Raw genomic sequence first — 14,863 nt, forward strand, 5'->3', positions numbered from 1 at the left:
ACAGTTTCATACTGGTATGTAATTTAAAAATTATTCGGAGTATCCATTCTTCTTCATCTGGCCCTTATAAAGCGTTTTTAGGCTTTCAGGTGTTGCATGTTTTATACAGAAGGCTGCCCCAAATGTAATTTAATTTACAATTTAAATGTAAATGAGCTGTTCGGTTCCCTTTAATTCGCTGTATAAAGTTCATACAGTCAAGCCTTGTGCTGCGTACGTTGTAGTCAATTACCCTCAGTGGTTAGTTTTGGGTCGGCAAGACGACGTAGTTATTTGCAGTGTTCAGTAAGGCCTATTGGCCACAAGAGTGCAGACCTCGATCTGGTCGTCTTTAGTCTGCAGTCAAAGTACAGTAAGTTACGTACGTTTACTCAGAAAAACGGCCGGTTTTGTGCGGCAAAATAGGTGAATAAATTTGCCTTCAGCTGGCTAGTGGCCGATCAAGGGTTCATCCCATCTCTAGATACTGGCTTTCTGTGACCCCATAGTGCTTTAAACGAGTGGATATCCATCTTCAACAAAACGGTGGCCCCGTCAATGTCGTATTCCTTACAGTTTCATCCACAAAATCGTTTGTTTTTATATGATTCGGCGCACGTTTTTGTGGAACGTAGGGAAGCACTCGGAGAATATCAGGAACCAGCTTTGAACGGGACTGGTAAATAAATATTTAAAACACACTGAAGATAGAATTTAGTGGAAATAATTCAGTCATATTGTATTACCATAATACTGCCTCCAACGTTTGTTCATTTGTTCCAGCATGTGCATAGAACCTTTATTTGAAAATGGTTAGGCTGCTTGTAAAAGCACCTTGTAAAACGTTTAAATTAGGGTTGTCAAATAAGTAACATTTGTAATTGTGCTTGATCACAAAATGCCACTCAATTAATTGGGATCAACTGCATGTTTAACCAAAGTAGTTCAGCAGTGCCAAGTGGCCCCCTGTAAATGTGACAGCAGCACATCATCCTAGCTGCTCAAACTGTGAACACTTGTGTCTTTCATTTAAATCGTTGCTGTGTGACAACGTGAAGGCGATGTGTAAGAATGGTCAGACCTCGCTGAATGAGCCCTGTATGTTCAGCTTTATTTAGAGGTCTGCAGTCTGATGGGATCCGCTTTGTTATAAATTACAGTAGTCAATGCTTTAGATTTTATTTCATTCATTGACATAGTTTGAGTTGTACATTCGTAGATTCCAGTCTGCTGCAGATTTTACTGCCTGACATTTGAGTTTCTAACAGCGGCATCTTGCACGTTAAACTGTTAAGCAATAAGCCAAGGATGCTGTACTTTTGTAATATTTTGAATTTGCCCAAAATAAGTGTACAAGTAAAAACAATGTTATCACTTGAGCCATCTGGGAGAGTTTCAAAATTGAAAACGACCATCATAGACTTTTTCTTTCTCATCCATTGTTAACGGAATAGCCTAGATCAGGGATTCCCAAAATTTGAATTGAGACCCCGAAAATGAAGCCAGTACTATGAAATGGCGCATGATCATGGTTATGGAGGAATATTTCGGACAAAATTAAATTAAAAAAAATAAATCCGCAAGTAAGTAAAAGTACTGTGAAATGTGAGCATAAATAAATAAATGTGTCATGAAATTAGAGCCTAAGTAAATAAATGTGTCACGAAATATGTTTTTTGTTGCTTATTTATTTATTTATTTATTTAATTTTGTCCGTAACATTTCTGCAAACCGTCATGAAATACGACTTGAAATAAAACTGTCACTTTCACTCGTCAAAGTTGAGAGGGTGGGCTCTAACACGCCCTCTAGTTACTGATTGGTGAATCGAGAGCACAAGAATTAATTAGAAAAAAGCTTACTACTGCCGATGGAATGCATTCTGCCGAAGATATTACGTAGTTCAGAGAGAGAATGGAAGATTTATCGGAAGAAGGTTTAAAAGTACGACCGATTACAGATCTATACGGTGTATCGGAGAAGATGATCACAAGGCGAATGAGCCAGTCTGATATACGGCTGTCTTAGTTTAGGTACTTTCACATGTAATGCCTAAAGCAGCGCCAACTAATATTCTGAACCGAGTATTTGACCCTTGTTTTAAGAGTATAAAGTCAGGTGCACATTCGCAGCTACTTTTTCAAACAACTTCACAACTCTGATCAGTGGCAAACATTGTAACAACAGTGCAATTTCTTCCGATAAATCTTCAATTCTCTCTCTGAAATACGTAATATCTTCGGCAGAATCCATTTCATCGGCAGTAGTAAGCATTTTTCTAATTAATTCTTGTGCTCTCGATTCACCAATCAGTAACTAGAGGGCGTGTTAGAGCCCACCCTCTCAACTTTGACGAGTGAAAGTGACAGTTTTATTTCAAGTCGTATTGCATGATGGTTTGGAGGAATGTTACGGACAAAATTAAATAAATAAATAAGCAACAAATAACATTTCGTGACACATTTATTTATTTATTCTCTCATTTCATGACAGATTTATTTATCTATACTCACATTTCACAGTACTTTTATTTATTTGCGCATTTATTTATTTATTTAATTTTGTCCGAAATATTCCTCCATACGTGGTTACTGCTAACAGTAGTAATACTGCATGCTTTTCTGTGATAGTAGGCCTGCTAACGCTTGACTACCACAGACTTTTAACATACAGACTGTGATAAAATGTGCCCTGTTACCTTTAAGGCAGGGGTTTTCAACCTTTCTTCTTTGGTGTGCCTCTCCAGGAATTGAAACATTTTGAAGTATCCCCATTTTCTTTCAGTCTTAATTTAAGTACTGAACTCTCTCAAGGGATTTCTTAACTCCCACTCGTTTTAAAAGCCTGACCTTTAATCTTCGCCTTGTTTCTTTGATCACACAACACTCCTGATACCTTCTTCCCATTGATACATCGACACTGCACTCTCTGGGTTATCTTTTGGGCTACCACTGATCCTTGATATTTAAATGATTCCACTCCTTTCAATAGCTCTTGTTGAAATTTGTCTTTGTTCTTCATTGTATATTATTGTGCTTAGTCTACCGGTCTCGCAGCAGGAGCACATTGAGACTGAGTGGTAGAACTGAAGCATAGATGAGTGTGGAGACTTAAGTTCAGCCTGTTCATTTTCCTCTTACATATATAATGCAGTATATACAATTTCTTAAGAGATCGTCAGGGTGAGGTTGGAGGGACGGAGCGTGTGCTGATAAACAGAAATTTTCTTGGAGATGGCAAGAAGTTCTGAGAAGTGCCAATACACATACATCAACTGCATGGTAACTAATGCTTGGAGTCCATACCAGCCCACTTCAGGCACTGCTTCCTTGTATATTTATTTAAAATATAAATATTTTTTGCCTCGCAGTTAGGAGACCCGGGTTCGCTTCCCGGGTCCTCCCTGCGTGGAGTTTGCATGTTCTCCCCGTGTCTGCGTGGGTTTCCTCCGGGCGCTCCGGTTTCCTCCCACAATCCAAAGACATGCAGGTTAGGTGGATTGGTGATTCTGAATTGGCCCTAGTGTGTGCTTGGTGTGTGGGTGTGTTTGTGTGTGTCCTGCGGTGGGTTGGCACCCTGCCCAGGATTGGTTCCTGCCTTGTGCCCTGTGTTGGCTGGGATTGGCTCCAGCAGACCCCCGTGACCCTGTATTCAGATTCAGCGGGTTTGAAAATGGATGGATGGATGGATGGATTATTGTTCATAATGTCAACTTTCATCATTGCTGCGGGCCTCAGTTTAAAAACCCACAAGTAGATAGCAAGAAGTGTCAGATAATGCAAACTAGGACAAATAACGCAATATACCTTTGAATATTAATCACTTATATTAACTTTGGCAGCCCTAGTTTAGTTACATTGGCCTAATTCTGGACTATCTGCTCACTTTTAATTTAGAATAACTAGGGGGTTCGCCCCCTGCTCACTTCGCTCGCCAACCCTCGGTTTTGGTTTTCCAGATACACACTTTTAAGATTTTTTTTTTTCTTTGAATTGTTGCTATTTCATTAGTTTCACTTTTATTTCAGAACTTCTGTTAAAACAATATGTGGAATCTTTCGAGTTCTAACGTGCTGATCTTTTTAATGAGGTCAGTGAGACGTGTTTAATGACTTTGTACCATAATTCAGGATAGGTTTCTCTGTTTGGAATTTCAGCACAGACAAAACGATCGACATCATCAGCAGTTAATAATTTTTTTTTGCAAAGTAACCAATAAATGCATGTGAGGTAAACTCCGTTTTTGAAATTCAAGATTCTTTATTTGTCACATACATAGTTATACAGGACAACACGCAGTGAAATGCATCCTGATCCGCTTATCAAACACTGTGCAAAGTTAGAAGAATATCAGTTAGATTAACAAAAAGTCATAGATTGAAAGATAACAGTGTAGTAGAACATAATAAATAAGAAAAATTATGTGAATAAAGTAGAATTAAGTGTTAAGGTGCAATCGTGCAGTGATTATTGTGCCAAACCAAAGTTAGACAGGTGCATAGTTAAATGAGGCAGTTTGTTTGTTTGCGCTACTGCGATCTTTACTTTCTTTTTTTTATACTTTCTAATTTTCCTACTTTCATATTCTTTATCTTTTCTCCACATGTGTATCGTGCCGTTTTTTTTTTGAGCCTTTCGAATTCCACTGCTTTCAAAATCTCTAGCCTGCTCTGCATGTGTATAGCGTTGACGTTTGTGAACGTCTTTATGAAGTTCTGCTTTGTCTTTTACTCTACTTTTAATTCTGAGCCCGATTGGACCTGCCTTCACTTGTCAGTTCACTTGTCTTGTTCACTTGGCTGATAATTACTTTTCTTATTTTTTGAATTTGCACCTCGATTATTCTTTTTCTTTTTTGCTCTTTTTTCTCTCCAACACTTTTGAGTCTCTTTTCTCCGCTCTGCTTTCTTCTTCACTTAGTCGTCGATGTTTCATTTATAACGTACTGTCCTTACACGCTTTAAATGCGCTGAGAGCCCCGGATCTGTGTGTGCTCAAAGCCTTTAGATGACTGAGTGTTTTGCTGCCTCTGAGCTTATTTGATATTGATTGTAAGTAGGGAGTGTCTTGCAGGAATCTCACGTTCCACGTCATCACGAGACGGTCCTGGGTCAAAGTCTCATGTTTAAGGTCCCCGCGAGACGCTCCGTGGCCTATCTCTTTCTTCTCGCGGTTTCTTTTAAATGTCTTCCGTGATCTTCACGTGAAGATCACGTCTCGACGCCCTAGTGTTTCTCTCCAGGATTTTTTTTTTTATAATAGAGAGATATCTGCAAAAAAATGTTAGAAATGTGGAAGTAAGAGCCACTATTAGGGCAGAGTCAACTACATCTACTGCTATGAAATTTTTATTGATGTGTCAGTGTTTTCTGTAAAGTACTGTCACATATTTTAATTTTACACTTAACATCTCTACTTCATATTTTTGTAGGTCTCTGAATTGCTTGACTTCAGCTGATGCCCATAACTGCATCCTTAAGATAAAGGATCTCTCGGCACAGCAGCAATGGCAGTAGGACGCATTCCCTTCTCTTCAGTTGCTTTGGTGATATTTGTTGGGATTGCTAGTGGCGTTTATATTTATCAACCTATTTACGAAAAATATGCACTGGAACTAAAGGCAAAGCAGAAAAGAAAACAGGAAGAAGAAACTGAAAAGAATACCAGCACCACCAAAACAGACTGTGGGTGTCATCATTAAATTAACATTCATGTTATATTAATAAACTTTGCTGTGAAGAATTATTTATTCTGTTTGGTTCATAATGTTTCTTGCCTGTCTAGATTTAACATGTGCTTAGCCATCCGTCAAGTGTTTAACTTTTTTCTGACTTTTTATCCTTTTGCAGATTAGATATACAGTACAGTACATATAGTATATACACAACTTTCTTCTTAACTGGTCAGGAGTTTCCTTTGATTGTGGCATTAAATGCTTGTTGAATGTTTCTGCTGGCAACTTGACTACTATTGAGCAGTGCTGCCTCTAGACAAGCCTCGCTGTGTTCAATCAAATGCCTCTTCATTATTCCTTTAATTAGTTTGATGTAGCTGGGGGGAAATTACTGTTTAACACACATGATAAGACAGACCTGTTATTTGGTCACTCAGGTTCGCTTTATTTAATGTTAGATTATGGTTTTGATGCAAAATGTGTAATAAATCAAGAAGGGAGCAAATGCCTTTTCACAGCACCGCATTCATAACAACATGTCTTTATAAAATAACTAAGTCCCCCCTGGTGCCTTTGGCGCCTCGACCTTCAGCTAACTAAATCACCTAAATACAAACACTGGTGTTATGAATAGATTTTATTTTTTTTAAATAGTTTGTTCCTGTGAAAGAAAGTATACAGTGGTGTGAAAAACTATTTGCCCCTTCCTGATTTCTTATTCTTTTGCATGTTTGTCACACAAAATGTTTCTGATCATCAAACACATTTAACCATTAGTCAAATATAACACAAGTAAACACAAAATGCAGTTTTTAAATGATGGTTTTATTATTTAGGGAGAAAAAATCCAAACCTACATGGCCCTGTGTGAAAAAGTAATTGCCCCTTGTTAAAAATAACCTAACTGTGGTGTATCACACCTGAGTTCAATTTCCGTAGCCACCCCAGGCCTGATTACTGCCACACCTGTTTCAATCAAGAAATCACTTAAATAGGAGCTGCCTGACACAGAGAAGTAGACCAAAAGCACCTCAAAAGCTAGACATCATGCCAAGATCCAAAGAAATTCAGGAACAAATGAGAACAGAAGTAATTGAGATCTATCAGTCTGGTAAAGGTTATAAAGCCATTTCTAAAGCTTTGGGACTCCAGCGAACCACAGTGAGAGCCATTATCCACAAATGGCAAAAACATGGAACAGTGGTGAACCTTCCCAGGAGTGGCGGCCGACCAAAATTACCCCAAGGCGCAGAGGCGACTCATCCGAGAGGTCACAAAGACCCCAGGACAACGTCTAAAGAACTGCAGGCCTCACTTGCCTCAATTAAGGTCAGTGTTCACGACTCCACCATAAGAAAGAGACTGGGCAAAAGCGGCCTGCATGGCAGATTTCCAAGGCGCAAACCACTGTTAAGCAAAAGAACATTAGGGCTCGTCTCAATTTTGCTAAGAAACATCTCAATGATTGCCAAGACTTTTGGGAAAATACCTTGTGGACTGATGAGACAAAAGTTGAACTTTTGGAAGGCAAATGTCCGTTACATCTGGCGTAAAAGGAACACAGCATTTCAGAAAAGAACATCATACCAACAGTAAAATATGGTGGTGGTAGTGTGATGGTCTGGGGTTGTTTTGCTGCTTCAGGACCTGGAAGGCTTGCTGTGATAGATGGAACCATGAATTCTACTGTCTACCAAAAATCCTGAAGGAGAATGTCCGGCCATCTGTTCGTCAACTCAAGCTGAAGCGATCTTGGGTGCTGCAACAGGACAATGACCCAAAACACACCAGCAAATCCACCTCTGAATGGCTGAAGAAAAACAAAATGAAGACTTTGGAGTGGCCTAGTCAAAGTCCTGACCTGAATCCAATTGAGATGCTATGGCATGACCTTAAAAAGGCGGTTCATGCTAGAAAACCCTCAAATAAAGCTGAATTACAACAATTCTGCAAAGATGAGTGGGCCAAAATTCCTCCAGGCTGTAAAAGACTCATTGCAAGTTATCACAAGCGCTTGATTGCAGTTATTGCTGCTAAGGGTGGCCCAACCAGTTATTAGGTTCAGGGGCAATTACTTTTTCACACAGGGCCATGTAGGTTTGGATTTTTTCTCCTAAATAATAAAACCATCATTTAAAAACTGCATTTTGTGTTTACTTGTGTTATATTTGACTAATGGTTAAATGTGTTTGATGATCAGAAACATTTTGTGTGACAAACATGCAAAAGAATAAGAAATCAGGAAGGGGCAAATAGTTTTTCACAAATGCCACAATGGGCTTTAACAGGTCCTGCCTCTTGACAGCCCCCCAACCTTGACTCTCTGCTTCTGTTTAATTCAGTTTCAGGTCCTGGTGAGGTCCAAAATGTTTAAACAGACTGACACTGATATGTACTGGAGATGTTTTGTGGTTTACTAATTAATGGCCATCCATGTGCAACTGCAAACCTGTAATCAGTGAAGAGCGTTGCACAAAAACAAATTATAGGCTGTGTTACAGAATATATTCTGAAAAAACAGAAATGGATTCTTAGTTATTATATAATACATTTTTTTGAAATAGTCTGTTTTATTGAGACAAGTTTTCAGTTACATACCTGTCTCAAGAACAGAGAGGAGGTGAGGAGATTTTTTGGCACATTGGCTTTTTCTTACTGGAATTTTTCCAGCCGAAAGTCAAGTGGGCATTTTTTGAAGAACAGCTATGTATGTATAACTGTTGATAAGAGTGTCTTGTTATGTTTATATAGTTTGTGGACTAAGCCCCGGACATAGACAGGTAGACATGTTAATAATCACCGCCACAAGTTTATTTACAACTATTTACAATTAGTAAAGTGCCACACAACCCCCAAGACTCCCCAAAGTCCAGGCCTCACACTGCCTCTTTGCTTCTTCAGGCCGCCTCCACTCCTCTCCTCCAAGACCTTGTGTCCTTCTCTCCCGACTCCAGCCCTCATATGGAGGGAGGCGGCCCCATTTATAGCCACCTGGATGTGCTCCAGGTGTCCTTCAGTACCCTTCCGCCAACACTCCCCTGTATGGCGGAAGCACCGACTGTGTACCCGGAAGCACTTCGGGTGTCTCCGATCCTCTTCCCCCCAGCACTTCCAGGTGTGGTGGACGTGCTGAGGTCCAGGGCTCTCTAGGCATTGGGGCGCCCCCTGGCGGTGACCACGGGCCCCTACAGGGTTGAGCTTCCAAGCTCTCTACCCGTGGTCTCCAAAGCAGCCAGGGTGGTTGCCCCCTCGTGGGTCTGGAGGAGATGCAAGCCCTCCTCTGGTCCTCCTGGGCATCCTGGCTGGGTAGCAGCCCCAGGCACTCGCCACAAGTTACAAGACACAACATAATTTTTTTAATTGAATTTATTAAAATCAAATATTCTATATAAGCAAGTCAAATTTTACAAAACTAGGCTCGAAACTAATCAACCCCCACCCCTTTACATTATAATGCAGTTTTAAAAGTGGAATTATATATTTTTCTACATTTTGTAAGTAGCACAAAATTTAAACAAATATAAAAATATATATGCATGACTGATAGATGCTAAGAGGTACAATTAAAGGCATGTTTTAATAAAAGCATACATACTGTGAGGGGAAACAACCTTTGTGTGACCCTAACCTTAAAAATGAAGTTCCCCATAACTCTGATATATTCAAACTTTGGTTTATTAGCAGAACACGCATGCCAAACATGACGTGTTTACTCAGAATAGACTACAAACCCTAGCTTCCTCACCTGGCCTCAATATGGCTAATATCACAGAGAGGCATGTTCTCCATTCAGAATAATCCAAATTTTTCTCCTACTTATCTTCCATTTTACCTCTGTTTAGGAATTTCTAGTTGTTCTGTCAATTTAAGCCCTTGTCCCAATCCACCTCCCAAATGTAGATCAGGAAGCAGTCTTTAAATTATGCCCAGGGGTTCTGGCAATCCCAGAAATCACTGCCATAGTCATAAACATCCATGAAAGGGCTTAGGGCCAAACTTCTTGATACCCTTGTGGCATCCCCAGGGAAAACACCCACCTGATTTTTGCTGTGAGGACATCACTAGACTAGTGAGATGGAAACAGAAGTACATTAGGTTAGCTGGTTTGTGTTTCCGATTAAGTAAAATAAATTATGTATTTTGAAGCATTCTTGTTTATTATGGAACTGGAGATATGTTGCATTTTAGTTGTATAAATGCGTGGTTATCATAATGTACAGTGCCTCGCTGCAACTGTAGCTGCAAAGTCAGACATTTCCTTTCTTTTTAGTCATCCTGGTGTGTATTTAGAGGAACTTGTTGTTTTTCATAATATTTATTTATTGAGCTTCTGTAAAAAGCCAACCACTCCCAAGGGAGACAAAGTGCTATCTATCTACAAAATTGTGACATGTCAATTGGACATGCAAGTAAGACTTTCACTCTACTCTGTACGCATACCAATACACTGCTATTACTACTACTTTAAACATAGCATGCCCACAATATATGAGTATGGATGTGTGCTATCAACTGGCATTCAGTCCAGGATTACTTTTTCCTTTGTGCCTGATGCTGCTACCCAAAAAAGCCCTGGCTTAACATGCGTTGTAATTGGAAAATGAGTGAATAATTCAGATTCTCTAAATACACAGAAGTCCTGGCTCAAAATGCCATTCTTGGATGATGACCATATGGAGTTTGCATGTTCTCCCTTTGTCCATCTGGGGTTTTCTTCCAATTCTGAGAAGCTTGTGTTGTGTGAATTGGTGAACGAGTTGACCGGTTTAGTTCCTACCTTGTGGCTGAGGATTCCTTGCTGCCTGAACTAGCGCTAGTGAACAAGTAATTCTCAAGTCTTTGCAGCCGCCCTGGCTGCAAGTTTACATCCCAATCATTTTCCTCATTCAATAGGACATGTACATTACTTAAGTAAGCTGTTTCTTCCAGTTTGTGTGTTTTTTTTTTAACTTTTAGTTATTTATGGCATAATTACTAATAAGCACACAAGTGGGTTACACTAAAATAGCTTTTAGAAGTCAGTGTCACTAGCCCTGGTGTCTGCTATGGTTATCATTATTTGTCAGTGTCTGGATAGGACTAAGAGGACAACCTCCACAGAAAAGGTGAATTACAAAGAAAATTATAGTATTAAGCATAAAAAGATTTGGCAAAAAATTAAATATTTCTTATAAATGTAAATTTAACACAAAAACATTTTCTGAATGCTAAATCAGAAAATAAATAGAACAGCTAATTAACCAATGGCATCAATGAAAAGTGAAAACGACTCACTGGATTGCAAACTTTGGAACAAAAACTGTCAGCCACAGGAGGGCCCTTGGACTGAACTTGAGAACCACCCACTTAGCTACTGATTTTGCTTAATTTCTTTTGTTTCTAAAGATGTAAATAAGACAGCCTGTTAAAGGACAAATAGACAGTAACATTCGTGTAAATGAATAGTGATTGTTTCGTATCCCTCACTCTCACCGGTGTACACCCAACACAATTGACGATCCTTTTAGCCAATAAAGCGATATGGCGAGGCTCGGTTGAGTAAACTAAATGCCGACCAGTAATCTATAATATAATTCGATTGTGACTCTTGGGAGAAAGCCACTTATTTTCCTACCAGATAACGAATAAAACATGTTTCAATTTAGTCACAAGATAGTCGCTGACAGTCAGACAGATTGCGACGAAAACCGGCGGTCCTCCGTGTCTTCCGATGATAAATGAAAGGGTGATGATGGGCTCAAGGCGGACTTATGCGTGTCTGTGAGTGGGCGCGTCTCACTTCGCAGGTGTCCGATAGGCGCGTGCGCCGTTTGTGCCGGCACCACACGCGAGGGCGGGAGAGCGCGAGCTCGCGCCAGCCTCAGGGGCACTCGGCGCGTTCGTGTGATGTTACTTGTTACCAGAAGGGGGAGTTGAGAAGGACGGGAAGTGATGTTGCATTGACGAAAAAAGGCAGTAAAAAAAGTAGAAAAAAAGGAGGCAGGAAAAGAGATAACATAAATAAAGTGACTGTGGGAGAGAGAAGCTGACGTGCTAAAGTGGCTGGCTGGTTTGCTTGGCGGCGCTCCTCGTTTAAAACGTGCAGGTAAGACTATTCTGCTGCCACTTTTTCCCCAGTTTGTGTAGTACTGATAAAGAAAGGTGAAATGACATAAAGAAAGGTAGCTGGGAAGGTGTCAGCTGGCAGGTCCCCAGCAGTCGTGCCCTTTTTCTTTTTAGTGGAGTCGGTTTAGTTGGTACTCATTCGGGCCATTGCCTGGATGGCAGCGTATGCGAAAGCGCTAGAATAACAACGGTGCCTTTTATTCATCACGACGGTTTTTGTTCACGATATTTTTAAGATTCGAAGCGGTGCTCTGAAATGCGAATACTTCTGTGCCGGTGAGACAGAACTCGCCTAGCGACCTCATGTTCCCCGTCAATCGGGGAAGGGAGCAGGAGTCAACTTTTTAAAATTCAAAAGTTTGTATTATAAAAAATAACGTCTTTCAAAAATCCAACTCCGCTGATCAGTCTTACTCGTTTTTAGAGTAACCGGTTTCCCGAAAGCCGGATCCTAAACAGGTGGGTGTTAACAGGTGCACAGAGGGAAACATCCCATAGTGGAACACGAGTTCAACGCACGGCACTCTCGCACACACACACTTGTTCACAATCTGATTTGGAGTACTAAAAAGCCGCCTCCTTGACTCGAGAGTGTGAAAGGGAGACCACCACAACCTGAAGACTTCCACACCTCGGCTGGAAATCGGGCCTGGGGCCAGTTCTATCCTCAAAACCCCAAGACAATTGTTATGAAGTGTATAATTAGAATCACGTTCTTCGGGATTTGTTTCATTGATTTTTTTTTTTTAATGAAACAATATGGTAGATTTAAAGTCAAAATGGAGGTGGTGATATGTGATCAATGCATTTGCACATATGAAGGTAAAATGTGTGGCGTGTTTCTCTGAGTGTGTGTGTATGTATGTATATACGGTCTCTGATTTAACATATACAAGTTCCACCAGACACATGTTTAACTGGGACACTGTGAAAGTGGAATTCAGGGCCAATACTAAGCGTGCCAGAGCGGTGGTTGAATCGTGGCTCTCTAATGAAAATTCCATTAAGAGACACTTGGACCTGAACCCAGCATATGCAGGCTTAGAAAGAAGAACAACCAAATAATATAAGACTTTATGACCAACATGTTCCAAACCACACCTTAATAATCCACCCCTTACAACCTCCTACAATTACTATATATTGACTTAGATTCCTTTAGGTGTAATCATTTTCCTCTGATGATGACACCTGTTTTTGAAATCTTAGGAATAAAAAAAATATATTTTTAGGTATGTGACTCATTCCTCCCTTTGTGGATCTTTAGCTACAAATAAACATATGTAAAAAATATATCGATACATAATAAAACGATTTTTGGTAATGACTCCAGTTTGTAATTTCAGGGGTGGCATAGTGGTTAGTCTTCATACCTCACCAATCCAGCCTTCTTGATGTAAATCCCTTAAATCCCTCTACTTGATGATTCCTATGTAAACCGCTTATTGCCTTTCACCACACCAAAGAGCCTGTACACCCGGTCACTATTCAGGGAGTGGCTGTAGAGATAGTACACTGCTACAAGTACTTGGGGGTCCACCTAAATGACAGGCTGGACAGCTTTTATAACATTGAAGGGGTCCACCTAAATGACAGGCTGGACAGCTTTTGTAACATTGAAGCCATGTGTAAGAAAGGGCAGAGCAAAATCTTTTTTTTTTTTCTTTTTTTCATGTGCCATCCTTCGCATCTTTTACAACTCTTTGATAGCCAGTGAGATTTGCCTACTGGACCAGTAACATCACTTCAAGAGTGCACCCCTCAAATTAATCAACAAACAACAATCTAATTAAAAAGGGCAGGCTTAGTTATGGGACACGCTGGAGACCCTCTGTAGGTAGCAGTGAAGGAGAGAATGAAAACTGAATTGAGTGTCATTATGAATGTTGCTGCTCATCCTTTCTGTGACACCCTAGCATTGAGTACTTCCAGTCAACACTCTGCTGAAGTGCGTAAAGAAACACTATTCAAACATATGGTATCACAACTTGAAAAGAGCAGCAGTGAGGCATTATAATCTTTAGTCAAGTCAGAAAAGTTCTTGCTTCTGGTTTATTTTTTTTAAAGAGGGCTTGTTGTTTGTCATACTATAATAATATACAATGAGTTTCTGTAAAAAGCCAAATTTCCCCCTGGGGACAAATAAAGCACTGCCTATCTATTTCTCTATCTCTGTCTCCCTCTCTCTCTATCCATCCATCCATCCTTGTGTTGGCAGGGGATTTTCTCATACATCCCCGAGGACATACCAGCTAGGTTAACTAGCAGCTTGGAATTGTTCATGTGCGTGCCCTGTACAGGATTGTTTCTTGCCTGGCACAAGATGCTGCCAGGATATACTTCTGTCTTCATTACTGTAAATCAAGCTGGTTTGAGAACACATGTATGCAATTTAAAATAGAATCAAACTTAGAACGTGGGTTAATGTTCATTTGAAGTGTGAGGTCACTACTAAATTTAACACCTTTTTAAAATAAAGTCCCATGGTGTCAAAGTGATGGTTGTGGCTCTTTTATTGTGACACAAACCCCTTTTAAATGGGGCTTTTCAAATTGCTGTCTAGTTTGCCTTGCTGGCAGTTGGTCAGCCCTGTTTGTTACTTGTCAGCTTGTGTGAGCCCTCCATTAATGATATCAGACCCAGCCTTTTGTGTCTGCTTTCCTTTCCTAAAAAAATTGGATGCACAATTTTTTAAAAGGAGTAGCACATCTCGGGAATTTTAATAGCTGCAACCTTGTGAATGTTGCAAGTTTGAGTAGTGCCTAATCTTTAACTTCCTTGTTGGGGTGTTGCAATAGGTGGATTCAGAAAATAAGCAAATGAAATTTTAGTTCATGCTCTCCTACTATAAGGGTGGCAAGCCTCTGATAATCATGCCTCGCCCATCTTAGAGTTTGTGAGTCCGCCGCTGAGTCAAGGGTGTAATGTGCTGCTGATTGTAGATACAAATGATGGAGGGCTTGCCAGTTTAAGTAGAGGTGATGTGATTATAGTGTTCTCCATCCTCTTGAGCCTATGATTTAAAGAGGCTTTTTTTGGGCCCATATGTGCAAAGCAAAGGTTACAAAACAATACAAGCATCTTGGCACTTGCATGGTTTTAAACT

At 40.1% G+C, this 14,863-nt stretch overlaps 1 protein-coding gene across 4 annotated transcripts in view; it reads left to right on the forward strand.

Annotated features, from left to right (window-relative positions):
* Positions 1–11,409: 11,409 nt before the first annotated feature.
* rab27a (RAB27A, member RAS oncogene family) overlaps positions 11,410–14,863 on the forward strand; it is a 61,159-nt gene continuing 57,705 nt past the window's right edge. For all 4 annotated transcript variants that reach the window (XM_039770270.1, XM_039770269.1, XM_039770273.1 and 1 more), the window contains exon 1: positions 11,410–11,737. The gene's annotated coding sequence lies outside the window, so the exon portion shown is untranslated. The remainder of the gene's footprint in view (positions 11,738–14,863) is intronic.

This window comes from Polypterus senegalus, chromosome 12, assembly GCF_016835505.1.
Source record: "Polypterus senegalus isolate Bchr_013 chromosome 12, ASM1683550v1, whole genome shotgun sequence".
In the NCBI taxonomy this organism is placed as follows: Eukaryota; Metazoa; Chordata; class Cladistia; order Polypteriformes; family Polypteridae; genus Polypterus; species Polypterus senegalus.